The sequence below is a fragment of the Aquila chrysaetos genome, chromosome 2, assembly GCF_900496995.4.
Source record: "Aquila chrysaetos chrysaetos chromosome 2, bAquChr1.4, whole genome shotgun sequence".
Lineage (NCBI taxonomy): Eukaryota > Metazoa > Chordata > Aves > Accipitriformes > Accipitridae > Aquila > Aquila chrysaetos.
This window is the reverse complement of record NC_044005.1, coordinates 67702349-67723771: the sequence shown is the minus strand read 5'-3', so window position 1 is coordinate 67723771 and position 21423 is coordinate 67702349. Positions and strand designations below refer to the sequence as shown.

Below are 21423 nucleotides of genomic sequence, written 5' to 3'. Positions count from 1 at the left end.
GCAAACCTTGTGGTTCAAGCACTCAGCTGGGAAGAAGGGTAGGTGGCTACCAGGTTCTGAATTAATAACCACTCAATTTATACAAATTGGAACAGCTTCACACTCCAGGCTGCTCTATAACTTGCAGAGTAAGGCATTTTGCTGAGAGAGGGAAAATTTCTGAGCTAGAAATAGAGAGAACTCGACAGTAGCCTGTCCCTTCCGGTAAAATTCCCTCGGCTTGTCTTAATAATTCTGGTCTGAATTTGTGGAATTACACTTGGATCCCAACATGCCTCCCTGAGGACCAAAATCAGACTATTACACCTGTGAGTGGCTGAAATTATCTTCTCCGATATTTTTGAATGTTTCATTTATTTTTGTTCAACTGAAAGTATATATTCAGTCTGAATTTGTGAGTAGTTTCAGCTACTAGAAAAAGTTTGGTGAATAAGTTATTTCCAAACAAAAAAACCCCACAACCTCCCCTTTATTACAATGTGCTATATAGTCAAGAAAGCCAAAATTTCCTAGTACAAAACTAAAACCTGTTTCAATTGTTAAAATACTTGCAAATGCAGAGACTTAATACTGCAAAAGTCTGTTCAGGTCAATCTTTTCACCCAATCAACATCACTCTTAAAGGCATCGTGACTATTCTATTCTAACATAGTAAACCTTGGCAAATCCTTCCTTGTCCTGTAGAGTAGTTAGACCAGTCCTTTAGCATGATTTTAGCCTGATGAAACCAGTGTTCTCACAGACACTTTCTAAACATGGCTTGAAGAGAATATGAAGGCCAAGTGAATTTCCAGCTACTAGTTTGAATGCAGATGCCATATTCTGAAGGGTAAGAAAGTATAGTAATGGCTAATTAGATATGGCTTATTTGTGTCAGTTGTTCTCAAAGCCAGAAAGCAGGTCTTGACACTGTTTAATTTACTGCTACTGATATAGCTATGTGTCCTGGTTTCTCTGAACATGTGTTTGGCTGTTTTTTGGTTTTTTTTTTCTACCTAGAGGAAAAGGAATTTATTTAGGTGGGAGATGAGGAATTTGGCCATTTGTGTTGGATTCCCAGAAGTACAGTTGCTCTATCAGAACAAGAGCAATTAAAATAAATTAAAAGAAAAAGCAATTAAAAGCAGTTGCATAGAGTCGAAATCATCAGGAATGCACTGGATTGTTCACAGAGTGTATCAGTAAGCGTTTAACATACCTGACACATTTCCAGTGTGCTGAACTGGCTGCACATGTATTCAATGTCCACATGGTGTGTGCAGAATATGATAGGTTCAACAATCAAGCATTGCACAGTTCACAGCATGTTCACCATATTTCTACTTGGGTTTTTGGAGATAGAAGAAAAAAAGAGGTTTGGTATTTGCAAACTGACCTGAATATTTAGATTACAATTTAAAAGCTTGATAGTGAAATCCGGTTCATGGTGCAAAAGCTATCATTGACTTCAGTGGGATCCAGATTTGTTTCTTTCTGGTATTGCAACTATTACTGCGTAATTATGCTGAAGCGTACAAAATGCCTTAACTGCAGTAGGTTTTGCATTATGTTGACAGTGGAAAAAAGAAAGGAGATTGTGGAACAATTAGATTAGAAAGGTGTTCAGGCTATGCCACTGGATAAATGGTGGAGACAGGTGTAGTGTAGAAAAAAGTATGCATAGAGGAAGAAGTGAGATGTCTCATCACTCAGAGTAGCTTCACAGTAACTTGCTGTGGCACAAAGAAGGTGAAAAACAGTTATGGTCATTGGCATACATCTTTACTTAAGGGGTTCTTGAATAGATTGAATAAAACAGCGGGAAATAGAAAATTGTCTTCCAACCTGCATATGATCACTTAAGAAAAGAGTATATAACATGATAACCAAGCTGATACTCTAAGGAGTGGTAAATATTCATCATGCATACAATATGAGTATGTATCACTACACCACATGGAACTACTTCAGTATACGAAAGTGCTTCTTATGTCATATTAAGTAACCTATCAGTAAAATGTGTCTTAAAAATGTAGAACCTTCAGTGTGGTTTAATACTAATGCAAACATATTCAGCACTTGATACTTTGACATATTTTAGATTCAATCTCATAACAAATTAAATTTCAAAACTCTTTAAAAGCTCTTTAAACCTGTATTAAATCAATCTGAGTATGAAGTATTATTCAATATGATATGGCTATTAGTCTAAAGTACTTCAGTACACTTTTATATACCATTTACATCACTGAAAATATCTAATTAAGGCATATTTGAAGCCTATAATATTAATTTTTTTAAATACTTGTGTTGTAGTTCAATATTATTACATAAAATATTACAGAAATCAGACAGGTATATATTCTGAAGTATTTTTTCTTATTTCAAAGCATCTCTACCAGTTTTGTCAACCCTTTCTTGTATCATTAAATGTTCTAGTGAAAGAAACAGTTCATTACTGATAGGACTTAGAGCTGCTGCAATTGTTTTTTCTATGACTGCTATATAGAAGCAAGTTCCAAATTTGAGTTTGACATGCCTTTTCACAGACAGAATAAAATATCTCTGTGTGTAATGTTCAATTCTGGGAAAACATTAACATGCAGAAGTAAGTTTAACATTTATACAACGTTCATTTTTATCCCTTGTACATTTATTCCAGGTTCGACAAAATGATGCAACTGGAATGTGGAGGTGAAGTAGAAGAACTGTTCTTTATTAGCTCAAATGAGAAAAAAAACCTCTGGAAGTAGACAGTTACAGCTTAAGCAAAGGAACGGTGACAGAAACTGAAAGAAAAGATGGAACACATTTGTACTTTGCAGAAGGAAAGTGACAAAATTCATTAGCAAAGAGTGTCTACAAATGGGACAGTCATTACAGCACACAAATAATTTGAGCTATTAGAATTTTACAACATGATTTCATTTTTACTTGGGTTTTTTTTTTTAATGATAGTTCAAAAGTGCTGGAAATTGAACTTTAACTGTCTCTTCTCAACATATTGGCTTTGTCTAATTAAGCAAAATTGAATGTGCTCATAAAATCATGAACTTCTTGTCTCAAATCACACTATGTGCTACAACAATTAAGAAACTTGTGCAGCAGTAAAGGTGCTACTTAAGAGGAAGAGAACAGTAGATTAATTTAATAACCTGTGATTGCAAGTAGCGCACTTTTTAAATGCTAGCTGAGGTCACAAAAAAACATTAATCTGACAATATCCTCTTATTCCCCACTGACCTGCTTTATGAAAGGCCTCTAGAATTCACAACTGCTGGCATTTTCTGTCAACTAGGCTTTCAGAATATTTTAAGTATATTGTTTTAATTTATTTTTACTTGCACACCTCCAGAAAAAGCAGTCGTTCATTCCAATATATGTATCTGGTCTTATTTGTGTGATTCAGCTGTATTGCAGCTTAGAAATTGAAGACACTCTGACTTCAGTTTGACTTTCCTTGCAATTTTCACTCAGTAATAGAGGCTTATGTGGAAAGTGTCAGGTGCACATACAATATTTGTGTCTTGTGAACTTGCTAATTAAATCATACTTACATTGACTTGTGGTGCCTCACTGTGTTCTGACGAGGTAGATTATTTTGCCTTTGTTCCTATGGCTAACTTTAAAATTTCAAAAATTCCTGGATCTACCTATTGCGGACTACCTATTGTAATCAACTGAGTCTGATGCTTAATAAGCAGTTGAAAATAATCAATTTACATTAGTCTGCATATTTATCATACTCATTTGTGATATTTCAGCAATTCACCTACTTATTTTTTCCAGTAAAATACTTGTTTTGTATTGCTACAGGAATGACCTGACTTGTAATACTAGAAGTTCAGCACTGTAGTTCTCCATCAACTCAAATGAAACTTAATTACCTGTGACCTCAGTTCATTATCACCTTAAAGGTCCAATAGTTAACAAACAGTAATTCTCGTTTTATCACAGTTTAAAAACCGAAACAAAACAAAACAAAAGAAAACAAAAACCCAAACCCCAAAACAAAACCTCTCAAAGAATCTAAATTTAGTGTGGGTTTTGTACCCTCCCCGACTAAGTTCTCCTCTTCGAGGACTACCGTGGTTTGACTAAGGTTGTCTACCACCACCTAGTGGGCAACGTCCTTAATGAACCGGTGACAGAGCACTGTGTACCCTCAGCAAAACTGTGAGACAGCAAGTGTTCATATTATAATTAAATAACGAATACAACTTACAACATCTGCGTGGATTACATAATTGAGGCTCATGGGTTCTGTTAATAGCTGTGATTTAAAGTGGACTTTAAATGGTCCTAGCCAGCTTTATTGCACATTGTAATTGTTTCAGCTTTGTGGAACTCATTGCCTAAAAAAACCTGCAGGCTTTCTACAAAGAGTTATCACACCTCTACAGTCAGCAAATACCTATAAATATTTTTCACAAGCTGTGTCATTAAAGGATGAAAAAAAAAAATCTATCATCAATACCTTTCAAGAATTCTTTGCATCTTTCTATTATCAAAATTCTGACCAGAAAATCAGAATCTGCTTTATCTCATCTGGTCTGGTGAATGGAGTGCAAAGTCTGCAGCTTTGGTTTAGGAAAAACCTTGCCTGTTAAAGTGGACTCAATATCTGCATTGTAGGGTTACATGAGCAGGAAACTGGAGATACAGGCATCTTTGAATTCCTATCTTTCTGTCTCCTCAAGCTAAACGTGCAATCATCCGCTTTGAATCCACAGGGTAAAACATGCTTTCAAGAAACTGAACAGTTCTTATTCTCTTTTAAATAATAATAAGGAGGGAAATGGAGGTGATGTTTGCTTGTTCTACATTGGATTTAGAACACTTGTTGAGGAAGTAAAACTCCCAGATTTAGTTTTCTCTTTGTTTACAGAGTGTTTTAAACTCCACTGACAAGGTCACTTGTCTTTCACTCGCTCTCTTTCTGGGCTTCTGAATCAAGTATTTCTGGCTGCAGAGTGGCACAGCTTCAAAAGGAGGAATGATGAGGACACGGATCACCCCATAACCTTGTGGGGTCATTCCTTGTATTCATTGACAATGTCTACTCTACTAAATTAAGCAGGGCCAGGACATATGGTCTAATACTGGCACTTTCTCATTTATAGGGTTCTATCATCAGCATGGTTTCAGCATGGTTTTGGCTCATACCAGCCCATACCATACTAGCACTCTTCCAAGCACAATTCCAGACATAGCCAGACCAGGGTTTGTTCCAGTGAAACTGTATGAATGGAACCACGAAGAGAGTTTCACCATAAGGACATGAGGTATGCCACACCACTTACCCTTGCGGTCCTAGTGCATTCTGTTTACTGGTCTAGAATAGATGGAGGAGATGGAAGTTCAGACCTTCCCAGGTTAAGGAGAACTGAACCAAGTACTATGCAGCCCACCACTGTACTATGCTCCTACCACTAAACTATTTTCCAGAAAGGCAGGGTTTTTACCTGCTTGTATTTTAAGTGAAAAGAGGGACCTGTGCATATGAACCAATGTGGAAGTTGAAAACCCTAAATCCCAGTTGCACAGAAGCAGCTAAGCAAGACCCTGCAGAAAAGCACTTTCAGATGCACGTCTGTCTTTGATGCTTTTTAGTCTTTCTGCTAAGAAAAACATCCCAGATTTCAGCATTCTGGTCAGTCTTCTCTGCATCAGCCTCAGCCTAATTGCATCCCATCCTGGAGGTGAAGGTACAGGGATACCTGTAACACTTCAGTGAGAAAACTGCATTATAGTCTCAGAGTTAGATGCGTAATTTATAGACTTTATAACTCAAAGTGTTACAAGACCTACCTCTACTTATTTGGCTGACTATGGATATTTTAAGAATAGTGCCAAGATATAAGCTTGAAGATTAAATGGTGACAGTATGAAGGTTTTCAAAGTCTTTTTTTTCTTTTAGTATTTAGATGTTTAATGTCTACGTGTAATATTAAGAGCCTAAAGTCTTCACATAGTCAGTGCATATTCCAAGTGCTAATGAACCAGTCTTAATTTCTAATATAGGAAATGTATTTAAAAGATCAGCAACTTGTCCAAGGCTTTTATTTTTTTCATTTTTGTTTATCAATTTTAGTCATATATTTCTTTAAAACATACTAGAAAACCAAAAGAATGTATTTAGCCAGATAGATAGGGATAAGCAGTCTGGGTAATGGGTGTTCAGGAAGATGAACAACAATATTTGAAATAAAAAGAATATTTAGGTAAGAGAAGGGACAAAAATCTTATCCTCAGAGTGAATATCAGTTGTCCTTTATGTGTAATAGATTCATAGAGTAAAACAAACCCTAATATACAGATTTTGCTGTTGCAACAGCAGCTGGCAGTAGTCACATGACAAGATACAGATTGTGTCCTATATTTCTCTTGCTTTTATGTTTTCATAACTTTAAGAAGATCATCTTTGCCAAGCGTGCCAGGATTTTGCTCTGGAACTCTACCCATCCATTAAGACAGACAAATAACCTTTTAGGGTTCATTTGTACCTGAAATGTGCCTTTGATATAAATATGAATAGGTTTTGTGATTTTTCTGTCACTCTACAAAAAAAACCAAATCAAACTGTAAAAATAGCTCATAAGGATTTTTCAGCTGTAAAAATGCTGTATCCCCGTTCAGTTTACAGGATGTATATTCTCAAGAAATAACAGGAAATGTTCATCAGTGGAAGAATAGCATAAAAGCTCTAGGTAAAATTTTCACTAAATACTTTTTCGTACGTTTGCTTTAAGGAACCAGTATTCCCAAATGCCTAATTATACTCTAGATGCAATCTATGACCTTTTATAATTGCAAATCATTTAACACTTGAGGTTTAACCTACTGATCATTAGTAGATGTCATACATAATTCTAACACATATAATGTGTGTTATGTGAAATTTGCTGAGACTTTGGATGTAAACTCAATATAAATAAGTTGAATGTATTAAAGAAAAGCATCTTCAAAAAATACTTAGGAATTTATTTTAAAATAACAAAATCTCATATATAATTTGTCAAAGTAATCTGACACAGTGACAAAGCAGCAAGAGTCCTTTTTAATATGGTGTCTGTAAACATTAAATGTCAAGCTACAAAATATTGAGGCTTTTCCATGTTACCTCCCTTGTCAAACTGCAGGCCATTGTTTAGAAGCCATGAAATGGTTTCATCAAGAAATGCCGAGTCCCCCTTCCTATCAAGGGGAAAGGAAACTTTTCCAAGCAAAGGAAATCTACTTTTAGTAACAATAAAGAATATCCTTCTGCCTAGATTGATTCAAAGATCCTGCAGTAGGTAATGAATTAGAAGTTCTCCATTTTATTTTGTCCTTTTTGTCATACATCAGTGTGCATTTCAAGAAATTTAATTTTTTTGCAATGTGGTCTTTAAGGAAAGGGAGCTTTGGTTTAAAAAACAACAATATATAACGTGAAAACTTTTGACCACTCTAATTACTTACTGACCTAACAGTCATTCTTAGAGACAATGGCAAATACTTGTAAAGTAGTATTCTATATAACATAAATGATCATGAGATCAAAGATTAGGAGACTTTGCCTGCATAAAGGCTAATGCTAAATGACATTAAATAAGGACTTAGGGATTCGGTGCATGGGCATGCAATTTAGACATTATTCAACTTCACTTACTGAATGTTTTATCTTATTATAGGTTTGCTAAGAAAGAACCTGTATAATTCTTAAAATCAGTCAAGAGCACTCTGGATTGAAAGAGCTATAATTGTCACATGAAACAACAGAAAGAACCTCCAGTTTACAAATTAATAAAATGGAGCATAAAAGACAAGTAATTCTCCATACTCATTTGAAAAATCAGTAACACAGGAGTTTCATGTGCCCAGGTCTTTTTCTATTCTTCCAGACCCCCACATCACTAAAACAATGTCTCACAAATCAGCTTCAGGCTCTCTTCTTTTGGGGGGGAGGAAAGACTAGTTTGATTTCCTACCTAATAAAAACCACTACTGAAAATCTTATTGTAACAAAAGGGGTACAAAAAAGCCAAGTGCATCACCACAGCCAATTAAAGAGGATTATTTTTTCTTCTATAAGTGCATTAACTTACTATTATGGATGTTCTGTAGACGTAAACAGCATATTGAGGCAAAAGTACTTTCAATAGAAAGACAGGGTGCCAAGTTATCAGGAAAAAAAATTAACAACAGTTTTTGTAAATACAACCAATTAGGTTCTCTGTGCTACATTTAGTGACTAGCAGAGCTACAGTAACCTGAGGGAAAGATAGAGCCTTCTCCCATGTACCTCTAAAGAGATGCCAGTGGAGAGAAAATAGGCTTTAACCTAGATGGCTGCCATCAGCAGAACATGAAGCGATGGGCCATAGGGCACTCTTTAGGGAACAACGTGTCCAGGAAGAAGCTGCAGTGACTCAAAGGACTCCAGAAGTAGAGGACTGGAGGAAACAGATGAGACAGATATGTTGCTTCGGTTCTGATGTTCTATATCTTCCTAGCTGATAACTAAATAACAAAGAAATTTGGGCATCATCGAATCAAATTAAAATAAACGTGAATCATCTTGTGTGTAAAGAGCACATTTTCAGACCTGAAGCTTTTTTCCTTGTCAATAAATACTGTTCTCCTCCATTGTAAATCTTTAATTTCTGCAAGTGAAGACACGAACAGAATCTGCTGCACCAGTGGTGCTGGGGATAACTGGGGAGGGTGATGAGGGACAGTAATAGTTATCAGATTTATCTTTGATGTAGGCAGTAACATTGCATCAGAGTAACCTGAAGCCTGGATTTTCTGTGTGAACAGATATGAGAGCACTGCAAAAGACAATTTTCAGCCAGTACTCCAACACCTACCTGAACGATTATGGTATATGTACTTAAACAGCCAGACAGAAATCAGATGTTTTTCCTGACTGTGCAGTGTCTGGAGCAGACACTCCTGGGCTGGCAATGACACTACTGTCCATCAGGAGTCTTTTGCCCTGAATGTATCAAGTACTGTTGCATTTCCCCCATCATCCCTGCCCTACTTTTTCATCTGGATCTTTATATAACACTGATTTTTAGCTCTTGTCAATAGCCACCAATGAAGTAACTCACTGATATTTTATTTGCACTATCCACCGATGTGTTCTGGAAACTCAAATCAAGGTTTTTAGGAGCTGTCTCTGTTGTTGTTTTTGTGTGTGTCTCATTTTAAACTGCACACTGTTTCTGATATTTCTCAGAAGTTTTCAGTCACCTTAAAACATTCATTTTTTCCATATTTTTTTCAATACATACATACTATGGAGTATAGGCGAAGGGGATATGTTAATTTTGGACTACATTAAGGCTAAGATAAGGATCCATCAGTATAAGAGTATCTTGTTTCCAGATTGCTGCTTGGAAGTTGGAACCTAAATCTCCATGCACCATAAATTACCTTTATCCATACACATTTGGAAACTCATATGTCAGGAAATAGCCTTACAGATTAAAAAAAAAGATCATAATCTGAAAGGTTGTTGTACAACTAAGTAGTTATTCCCTTATTCATTAAGGAGGTAAAGCATACTGAGTACTGACTGGGTGCTTTGCACTTCAGAGGTAGAGCAAAAGCAGCCTGGTACATATTTCCATTGTTTTTTAAGAAGTATGATGAATCTGCTCACTCACACACACCTTCTCAGCTGTTTTTTGTGTTGCACTCCTATTTTTACGTGACTTTCATACATTTATACCAACTTACTATGAGATGGTATAACTCCTTATTTAAGTCACCTGTGAATCTTCTAATAAAGGTTTATTTTTGTAGAATCACAATTAATAAGTACTAGTAGAATAACAGGTGAACCTAGAGTTTCTTAAGATGTCTCAAGCAGATTAAGTCATTTTAAAACCATGCTGCTGCAGCTAAAGATAGACCACCCACACCCTGCAGTATCCCTCAGCCATGCCTTCCTCCCACCCCTCGTGTGCTGGGAAAAAAAAAAAAAAAAGTTGTCAGCATAAGGCAAGCAACAGAAACATGCAGTCAGGGTACAAGACACGGACTGGGGAACAGTTGGTGGACACTTCACCACCCCACTCCAGAGCAGGATTATAGTAGCTCAAAGGGGTTGTTACAGGTCTTTATGCAAAGCTATATGAAGTTAAAGATAAGAAATAAACTTTTAAGAAAAATATTTCATGGTTTGAAATTTACTACTTTTGTCTGTCTTGCAAAATGGCCAATGTTTCCCTTTTCATGCAGTTTCCTTCAGTTTTCTGCTCACTGTCAAGACCAGGGTCTTCTGGGGGCCACCAGCCAGTGCCCATCCCATTGCCTCACCCAGGAGCAGGGCAGCTGGGGGGCACTGGGCACCTTACTGGGGTGGGGACAGGCCAAGGTCAGGCTGGGACATGGGCCCATCGGTGGGCCTGGCTCAGAGGGCCCATGGCCAGGCTGGGCAGGGCTGTGGGGAACTGGAGACCAGCCCTGCTGCAGCATCCCTGGGGCAGGGGCTGATGGCCACAGGGGGCTGAAATGGGGGCCTGGGCCATGGGCAGGGTCGGTAGGGACCTGGAGAGTGGGCAGTGACAGCAAAGGCTGGCGGTGGACTTGGGGGACCCTCACAATTAACAGCTTTATCTGCAGTAATCATTCAGTGTGTGAAATTGCAGGCTATACATTTCAGAAGAGGGAGAAGCAGAGTAGCATGAGCAGGTAGGAACTGAAACATGTGAGGAGAAACTGTGGGTCTCCACACATGTGAGCTGAATTCAGTTTCCTCCAGTGTGGGTTTTATGAGGAAATGCATTCGCACAATCTTTCTTGCCAGAAGGAGTTGTGAAGTTGTTAAAATATTGTAAAGAGCTCAACAATACCCTTTTCGGTTTTTCTCCTTTGGCGTTAGGCATAAGGGAGTTAAAATTTAGACAGATCTTGGTGCTTGTGGAAAGCTTCTGAAAGGCTACTTGTCCTTGGACTATATCCAGCTGTTTATAGACAGATACATCTACAAAAGCCTAACACCAGTGCTTGTGAACTGCCCTCATTAAGAGTACCTCTGCGGGAGAGACCACAAACTGGTGGCACTTGAAGACTTTGGGCTCTGACTGGTGAACTGAGGTAAGTAATCTGGTGTAGGACAACATGGGTGACCATGCACCCCCTCATCCATCCCAGACCCTTCAGCCCCTCCACGTGACTCAGACTGTCTACCTCCCTCTTCCTTCTCTTCCACAACGGAGCGTAATTTTTCCATCCTCGTAGCACGGTGCTGCTGTGCTTGGGGACGCTGCCTGCTCAGGCCCAAACTGGTGTCACTGGCCACACAGGGTTTACTGAACAGGTTGATTTTAAAGTAAATCTATGCATGTGTTTGGGTGGAGGGAATGTTAGAGTTTTATTATAAATATTAAAGGAGGGGGGAGGAATGTAGGGACAGAGTTATGCTGTTGTTGGGCAAGTCTTATTCTCTTCTTTTTTATCCCTATTTGGAAAGGAATGGAAAAGGACAAACATGTGAGAAAAGATGAAGACTCCTTACATGCCCGCCCAGAGGGAAGATGGAAAAGAGAAAGCAAAGAGCAAGTAAAGTATTAGGCTATGAGTTTCTTCTCTGCTTTTTCTCACAGAAAGGGAGCCAGATGAGGTAATGTGAAAAGCAGCAGCAGCAACTAACCATAAAAGAAAAAGGCCTGGCTGTAGCTTGACCTGAAAATAATGACAGGTGATGTAGACAGAGTTTAAGGCACAGAAACAGCAACATCCTGGAGGTCTAATGTGAATTACCACCATGGGGGGAATGACATAGGGGAGCATATAAAAATAAAGAGAATCAAGATTCTGTGGCTATGACAACTTTCTTGGACTGTGTCCAGCAGCCTCCTTGGGGCTCAGTAAGTTCAAATAGTAAACCTTGCTGTGCCTGGACAGGCCAAGCAGACTCCCAGGGGTTCCTTGAATATATAAGACGCAGAGGAAAAACAGAAGCAATGGACAGCTCATATAAAATCACAGTCACTGTCAAAACAAAATATCAGCGTCTCTTCTCTCTATATATTACTCTTATGAGATAGCATTGGGCAGGTATCCCAGTGCAGTTAACATACTCAACTGGAGTGTGGAACAGCCAAGTTTAGATCCCTTTTCCGAATCAGACAAAGACAGATGTAGTGTCAGAGTTGGTCTAGATATCAACATGAAGGCTAAGCACCTGCTTATTGAGCACTGCAATGGCTATCTTTCCTGTTAGAGTGGGCTCCCTCTGTAAGGACTGTTTAAATATTCTGTGAGTCAGAGACTCATGCACTAGAATGATCTTTTGGGTTTTATCTGATATATTCACTAGAAAAGACAGTGATACCAGTTACAAGGTTTTTTTCAGTGACTGTCCAATTATTTATATGACATGAATGGGTTTCCTTCCTCCACCTCACCATTCTTTACCCTTAACACAGAATTACAGGTAGCATTACAGGTGTCAGTATGGCTTCAAATCTCTTCAAAGTAGGGAACTGAATCCCTGTCTCGCAGTCTTGGGGGAATGCTGTAATTCCCAAACTGCTGGATAAAATATATATTCAATGAATCCACTTTTCTTTACTTTTAGATTTCTTACAAAAAGCCCAATACCAAACATTTTATTTTCAGTTCAGATGGAACAATGCATTCACTACCAAATGAAACAAAATTGTTCATCTCTCTGCATGATACGCAGTGCTTTTTGCTATGCTTAAGGTAAAATAAACATGCGACAACTAAACTTTAAATAACAAATGGTGGGCGTTTAAAAATAGCACACTGAATCTGAACAGTATGTTTGTTTTTTACACCATCTAAAAGATACAGCAGGGTGTGTTGTTTTGAATGTGTGCAGGTGTGAATAATTAAAAAAACACATTTATGTGTCTGATTACGCGATCATTCTCATAGCTACAAGTGATCCTAATCAGCTACACTAAGAGGTGATGGGACCTTTATAAATAGCATGTACAGTAAGTTTGTGTAACCTCTGTGTAGTTTGGATCTCCTTCTTAGCATGCACATTGCTAAACAATAATAAACTTACAGCAATAGACAACACATTTCCAGAACCTCTTTTTCCTCTCATTGTATTGCAGCCTTCAAAATAACTATCCTTTCAATGTTAAGTAGTCGTGCAATAGCAATTTCCTTCCTCCAAACTGATCCAAAACACACGCTGACATTCTAAATGTCTTAATGACAATTTAATTATAACAAGCCAGCAGATATCGATTATTTTGATAAGAAGAAAAAAAACCAAAACACCAAAAAACCCCCACCACGCTGAATGAATTCCCCCTCTCTCTTTTCTATTCCTTTAAAAAGGAAAGGAAAACCCAAACAAATCTATGACAAAGTTTTGTATTTCTTTACCTTATGCAATTCAAAGAACGATGCCTCATTCACAAACCAAAGCCTCCTCATAAACAATACCTCTGATGACACGCTGTTGTACTCACATACAATAAACTTTTTGACAGCTCTTGAGCATTAGTTGTTGCCTTAGCCTGAGTGCACCTTGTCTTGGTTCTCCTACTACTTCTTTAGTGAAGTAGTGACATGCTGATCCATAAACCTTTTGTGCTTCCAGTGGGGCTACACTTACCAGTTGTGTAGGTGACCTAATCTATCCACCCACCACTCAGCTGTTTTTATTAATGCACCAGTACCTGGAGGGTGTCAAGGAAATAAGGGATCCAACGTCCCAACCACTTTATAAGTTGCCCATGCCTCAATGAATTAAATTATCTCAACACATACAACACATATTGCAGGTAGAAACCTACAAAGGTAGAAGGAGAAATGACAAAAATGACTCATTTGAGATCTTTTAGGAATCAATAGAAATAGAATTTGGATCTCAGGATACCTAATCAGTGCCTGGTCCCATCAGTATAGTGTTACAGTATAAGCTATCTGTCTACATTCAATTCATTAATCATAAGTCTTAAAGGTCAACAAAGTTTTCTGGGACAGACTTATCAGGTAGGAATTAATAAAACAGGTGATCAACAGGAAAAATATGTTATCTCCTCACAAAAATCAGGAGTTAGTCTGGTCCTTTTTCACATCTTAATTCTTCCAGGCACACTTGACCTCTCCTGGATAGGATCTTTTTGCTAAAGTGTTGAGCAGGCTTTTGTAAACTTTGAAAATAGGACAAGACATTTGTATGGGAAAAATCGGGCACCCATAAGACTTGTAGCTACTTTTCCAAACCACTTTGGTAAAGAGAGGTCATATTGCCTAAAGCCATGAGGTTAAACATAAAGTTTTTGATTCATTTCCAAACAATCTAAAAGACAAAAATCCTGCTACTCAAGCTTTACACCCATAAAGTAAGTTTCACTTAAGGGTGTTCAAAACGCAAGCCTAGCCTAAATGTGAATATTGATTTTGATTAAATACACACTAGAAATAAATTTTAAAAAGGGAAGAAAAGTTAAAGGTTCTAAGGATGGGATAAAATTAAGTGGGTTTGAATCTGGCAGTAAATGGATTTAACTTGTTACCAAAACTATTTAAAAATTAGTTTTTATATTACTCATTTGATAACTTACTAACAATCTGTGCTATAGTGCTGCAACTGTGAGGCAGCTGCTTTCCTCATTCCACAATACTACATAACTGTTATAAATTATATAACGATCTGACTGTTCATCTGTGAGTTGTGAAAATAATGCTTGAGTCCCATTTGCATTAGCTCCAACCCCAAACAAGCACAAAACACAAAGCAAAGCAACAGGATTTCAATAAGACATCCATATTGTCCAAAGCGTTCCTTTATTTGTGTGCATAAAATTTCTTGGATGGTAAAGGGAGGAAGATAGGTGACGAAGAAAACTTTTAAAGCCTACAATGACACATTTGAGCCCACAATTACACATCTACCATATGTAAGAGTTTGGGATATAGCTGTATGATATGAGTACCTGTCCCCTTAGAGTTGGGTGACAGTACCCTACTTTCTTGAAGGGTGATTGAGGTGGTGTGCTCCCCCTACCACCCCCCCCTGCCAACTTGACCTGTATTTCCCATAATCCTGCCCAAGTGATAACCACAAGTGGTGGTTATAATGGATGCGTCTGGTCGTGATGGCTGCATCTGCTCTACGTGGATTCAGGGGAGACAGATAACAATACAATAGCCAAGGGCTAATGAGAACAATGTGCCCACCTAACCACAGTGCTGGTCGATGTCTGACAAATTTGGAAGAATCTAACACTTGTAGTCAGTATGCAAATATTACTATGAGTCCATTATCTTATTCTATAAATAGTGGACAGCACAAGGCCTGTTGAGCATTCCTGCACAGCAGTGGGCTGCACATCAGGATCTCCCCTTGAGCAGGGACGCCTCTCAAGGTTACTCCTCAAGGGTGGCACATTCCTTGCTGCAACAGATTCTCGGTAAGTGATTAATAGCATGCTAAACTTTGAAATCTTAGCTAAGTGATATAAAGGATTGATTGCACATATATAATCCTTTAGACAGTTGACCAAGTCTGGGACTAGGAGTGGATCCAGCTGGACATAGACTCCTCTCTGAGAAGGAGTTTAGAAAGCAATGAGGTCCATTCTGAACCTTGTGACTTAGCGGGAGGGTCTCTCTGTCGGTTTTGTCTGACCCTGTCCTCTATGCAGTAAATATTAAGTGAACCTTGCCATCAAATTTTGTTAAACCACTGGCGCACTTACTATCAAACTTTGTCAAATCAGTTTTATATCAATAAACCTATTGCTACTCTCTCTTATGACTGAAGAGCTCACTCCATCCACAACAGTGATGCAGCACTTTTCCCAACATACTCCCCCATCTCCTTTCCTGCCTTCCTTAGCTGCTTGAGGAAATAATTACTTTGAAGCCACAGGTGAAATATTGAACTCTGAATTTCTTGCTCTGCCTGACAACATTCAGTTATATACAAATTCACAGAGTTGTTTCGTTCAAATTTATTTGCTTATTTCTGAACTCACAATAAAGATTCTTACTTTTCAATCTTATAAAATGAGCAATTGTTCTTACATTGTGGATCCAAAGGGAACTTATAGATTCCCTGTAAATCAGAATTATGACAGAAAGAGCATTGTCATTTCCTTTGAAGTGGTGTTCAGGATTTAGAAATTGTCAACAGTGAATTATAAGCTTCCTTCTTTAATGTTGAACAAAATTACTGAAATAAAAATAGCACTGGTTTTCATTAGAGAAAGAGAGTGTTCTCTTATTGCCCTTTTTTAAGTTAATAAGAAAATAAGATATTCATAATATGTCCATTTAAAACTGTTTTAAAAAGAAGAGTGATGTTCATCAAGATCTTGATAGAAAATAAAATAGAGGATATTCATATTAGTGGCAAAAAGTTCTATTTTGTATCAGAATGGTCATTTTACAGAAATGTGAGAAATAAGGTTTGTGTATATTTACATGTACTTCAGTAACACTACTGTTTAAGTTAAGCTTTTCTTAAGTTTCAAGTTTTGGGGGTTTTTTTGCATAACTTCTAGAAAATATAGAACATTGCATAATAATTCTGTGAAAGTACTACAGAAAAGATGATAGCTATTTTTCAGCTGTTCCCTCATTTCTGAAAAACTAGTTTAAAGTAGTTTATGAAATACATATATGTATAAAACATAAGTGTTCAAGAACACAAGAATTGTAGTCACAAAACACAAAAAATTGCAGTCACATCACAGGGTTTTACCTATAGCAGATGAAATTTTCCCATGAACATATACCTTGAAGAAAAATTATTATTTTAATTTCTTAAAATACATCTTTCTTTAAAATTTTACTTTATTTTATAATTCCTGCTTTACCAAAAGAATTAAAACACCAACAACATTTCTATTGGAGAAGCAGGAAGGATTATTCTAGAGAAAGTAAGTGAAGAAAAAAAAATCAAAATGAAGGGTATGGAATCTTAAAAATACAGTCTTGTTTGGTTGGTTGGTTTTGTTTTGCCAGAAACAGAAAACAAACAAACAAACAAACAATTTTTGTTTATATCTTCTGGTGGTTTTGGTTATTTATTGCTTTAACATGTGAAAAATAGTTGTTGATTTTCAAGCTGTTCTAGTCTGATTCTCTGTTGAGTTGATCTGTATAGATGAGGAAACACTAGCTTAAGGAAAATGTTGTGACAACCTGGCTATATTTAGTCACTATCCTTTGTGTGGTTGCCCAAGAAGCTTGCTCCTCTGCCCCTTGAAGTCAGATTCAGATACAGAATCAGGTCAAACAGCAGCTTCACAATCCTAATTTCAGAATTCAAAACCTAGAGCCTTTGAATTGTTATGGTTGCCCATATTTCCACAAATTATATCAATAAATTGCACATGGTCCTTTAATTCTTTCACTGAGCATGCACTGATATTACCCCAGCTCTTGTAGATTCCATAATCACAGCAAGTGAGGAGAACCCTACAGAGAATTAGGAAATATTGGAGAAATAGTATTGAGTTGTCTAAACAAATATCCTCCAGCTGCCACCCCAGAAGGATGTGGGCCTCTCACAGAGCCTGTGAGAGCTGTAAATTCTGAGCAGATGTCTTGAATACCCCAGAGTGTATAAAATAGCCTATGTTTAGGCAACTCGGCCTGTCCTCACTAGTCTGAGAAAGATACACCAACCATATCAGAAAGGAAACACCCAGACAGTGTGTTTTCATCAGCCCTCTTTTATCTGGCTTTTGGCTGGACAATTAAAATTTTAAGAATGTCAGGTCCCAATATCTTTTGCTGTGTGGGGAAGACACACACCAACATGTCCAACAGAAAATAGCCCTTCCACCAAGAAATAAGCCTGGGGCTAAAAAAGCTCTTTCAATTCCTGCTATGGAAGCTCCACAATATTTGTGTGAATTAAGTAAATATTCACTGGGCCTAATAAAGAGAAAATTTAGAGATCGACCAGGTATCCATTCAATCTTTCTTCATGCCAGTGAATATTTCATTGGCTTTACAATGCACAATGACTCCACAGCAGAGACTGAAGTACATACAGTCATTCAGAGCTACCAGTAGTCTAGCCCTGGAATGTGTTAAAGCTGAGTCCGAGTCCTTTTCCTAATTTGAAAACAGGTTCCCTCAGGGAGTATCAAACCGAAAGTGAGATGCTTAGTAAAAAGAAATTGGGGCAAAATAGTGTCCCAGCATAATTCTTTTCTGGGACTGCCCTTTGCCCAAGAAGATCTCACCTGTTTTGAATACTTATCTCCCACTGCATTATAACAGAGATTACACATCCCAATAGGAATTCTCATATAACAAACATTAATTACCTTTATTTATCAATTGCTGTTCTTTGGATGAAGATGTGTGTACTAAATATACCTTTTCAAATGTATTTTTATATAAACCAAGGTTTAGGCAACTCATCAATAGCGCTGCTTTTTTTGTCCACTTACCTTCTATGATACAATTATTTGTGAAGCCTGTAGCTTTAAGTTAGTCACAAGTGCACAAAGATGAAAGAAAAGGTCAACACGTTTTTTACCACCTGTCATCATTATCTTCTGTTACTTCTGATAAACTCTAAAGTACATGCAAACACATGATATCATTTACAGTTATGAAAGTAGATTATCTACATCAGCTACTTTACTTTCATCTATGCCTGGTATCGCTCATCACAGGCAATCTGTGTGTAAGTGAGACAGTGTTTAATAGCTCGTCTTGCTGGTATCACAATAAATTCTCCCTTATTGCAACTTTGTAATGAACTAACATGTATACTCTTCATACAGTCTTGCACTGTGCAGAAAGCAAATCAAACAGAGCTTGCAGCTGTTTTCATGTTTAAGAAAAAGACATAGAGTAACGTTAAGAGAAAAAGACAGTAAATAAAACCTAAATCTAACTTAATGTTATTAGTTTAATGTTGTTAGTTTTAAAGATATAAGAAAAGCCCTTTAACAACAACAACAACAACAACAACAACAAAAGTGTTCATGGTGAGTATCTATCCTAAGATTACCAGTGCTTCTCTAACAGACACATCCAAGCCAAATTCAAGTTTCTGTTGCTGAGCCACCTTACAGCAGAAAACTCATTTCATTCATAACAGTTTGAGCAAATGGTTACTATAGTGGGAACCCACTACCAAGGACCAAATGAAACATTAACATGATTCACTCCCCTGTGCTATAAACAATTCTTATAGCTAACATTCTTGCACTTTTTGCAATAAAATGGAAGGACATCAAACTCCTAAAGATATTGGCAGCTCTGTGACAAGCTTGTCATCTGTACATGAGTGGTAGTCAAGTCCTCTGCCATCCATTGGCAGATTTCCAGAGTCAGTGTGGGGCTTGCTACTTATTTGTCACGCTTAGCCCTGGGAGATGCATGGGCTGTATCTGCATTAACAAGCAGCTGCCCAATGGGAGCAGATCCATACAGAGGAACAGCTGATGCTAAGGATCCAACATGCACAACACATTTCAGGAAATTTTACTTCTGACTTGTTGCTTTGTGGACTGAGCAGTCAACTGGGCATGAAGTGTGCTAGGTGGCTCCCAAAGTGAATCATCTATTCTAGTTTCAGCAGAAAGAAGTCTAACTTATGTGCCCAAGATCTTGTTGTGTCACAAATGAAAGCATAGTACCAGATACAACTGCGAGATTTCCTTCAAACACACGTTCCTGATCCAAACTGAAACGTTAATATAGACATCCTAAAGTTACTCTGGCTCTCAGCAGAGGCCTCTCTCCCATTTACATGCAGGTAAAGTTGCAACTCTATAGCTCCCCTCCTCTGCCCTGGTAACCTTGTTAAGGAAGAGCCAAAAGCAGATAATTTTGCAGCAACTGACTTTGTGAGTACTTCTCATAGAGAAGGGACCTTTTATAGGAAGGGACTATCTGGACTATTGAATACAGTTCCTTGAAGGCAATTACATCATAGATTATTTGTTAATGAATTAAACACAATTTATGAATTACTTTTTGTCCTCCATATTCCCACTGGAAGGCTGTGGGACTCTTGCATAGTACAAGATAATTTAGTACCATCATTGTCCACTAATGAAAGCAGCTATGCTTCTGGTTGCCTCAGTATCACTCATTTCCCACACCCCTGCCCATACACACTGACCTACCATGTGCCCCTTACTTTCTTTTTCTAGACCTTTGCTAAACAGATTTACTTTTTGTACATCATGCTTATATACTTGACGTTCAGGCACTCCAGATCACCATAGCAGTTCTCGTTTGTATTTATTGAGGTTAAATTCATCCTTCTTCTACATGGGTGACTTGCATGACAGAACTGCTCACAGTATCTGTTAAATTGTAGGCTCTACATTTTGTTAATATTTTCCAAACCTGACTGGAAATATTTAGACTGACATTATCTAGGATCTCATTTCCATTTTCACAGCCATATGACACATGTTGCTCATAGTCAACCTGTAATCAATTAATGTGAAAAGTTCTCTTTCTTCCTCAGTAAATTCCAACTGCTGGCATTCCAAGAGTAATGCTTAGATTGTTGTTATTAGTTCCTAAGAGTCTTCTGAAATCCTTACTATTAAATTTCATTCATATTCATTAGACAAGTTCTCAAGATCATACAATTTCTCTTGATACTCCAGCAAGCTTTTATTGTAGTGGTATCTCCGAACTTGAGAATATCAGCAAATTTAACCAACATATTGCTTCACTGATTTTAACATTTGTCCTATTTTGATCCTTAGGGAACTCTGACAGTAATGTAATGATCCTGACATCACTATCTATTGTAATTTTCCTTTTAGCTCATTCTTTCTTATGCATTTCTCTGTAATTAATGATTTTCTGTGTCCCTCCTATGGAACTGATATTTTACTAAAAGTCCAGAAGCATGGCATCTACTCTGTTTCTTTCATTCAGAAAATAAGTTTATTAAAGAAAGTTACCAGGTTAGTTTGTCAGCCACTATGTGTACTAAAATGAAGTTGCACCTTATTTCATCTGACTGAGCTGATTCATCATGATCATTGCCATCGAAATAATGCCCACGGTAGAAATAATAGTCAGTGCTTACATAGTACTCTGAATTGTTTAAAAGCAATAGCAATAGATATTTTGGGAAAGAAAAAGGTGAATGCTTTTTAGATATGGTGGACTTAAAGACAAGAGAAAAATTACATAAAGCTGGTGACAGCACTGGAAATGAAACTTGGTTGTTTTGAAGACCCAGGTTGATGTTCAGTCTTTCATTCCACAGAGTATACCACACACAAAATTTAATAACATGCTTGCACTTTAGGAACTTTATGGTAGCTTATGGATGGTTTGAGATTAGCGTAAATTACAAAAATGACTGGATATTCTTTTGGTAGAAGATGTTGAACCTGTATGCTATTATGGTGCCAGGATGAAGAGGGAAATAGAACAGAAATCAGTAGAATTCATTGTGTTTCGTGAATACTTGCTAGTTGGTCTGAAAACAGTATCTGTCAAAAC

At 37.5% G+C, this 21423-nt stretch overlaps 1 long non-coding RNA gene across 1 annotated transcript; it reads right to left on the bottom strand.

Annotated features, from left to right (window-relative positions):
* Positions 1-286: 286 nt before the first annotated feature.
* Positions 287-20531, bottom strand: LOC121233645. The gene is made up of 3 exons (XR_005933564.1): positions 20505-20531; positions 9704-9710; positions 287-297 (listed from the first exon to the last, which is right to left on the bottom strand). It is a non-coding gene; the product is annotated as an uncharacterized LOC121233645 (long non-coding RNA).
* Between the last annotated feature and the right edge of the window lie 892 nt (positions 20532-21423).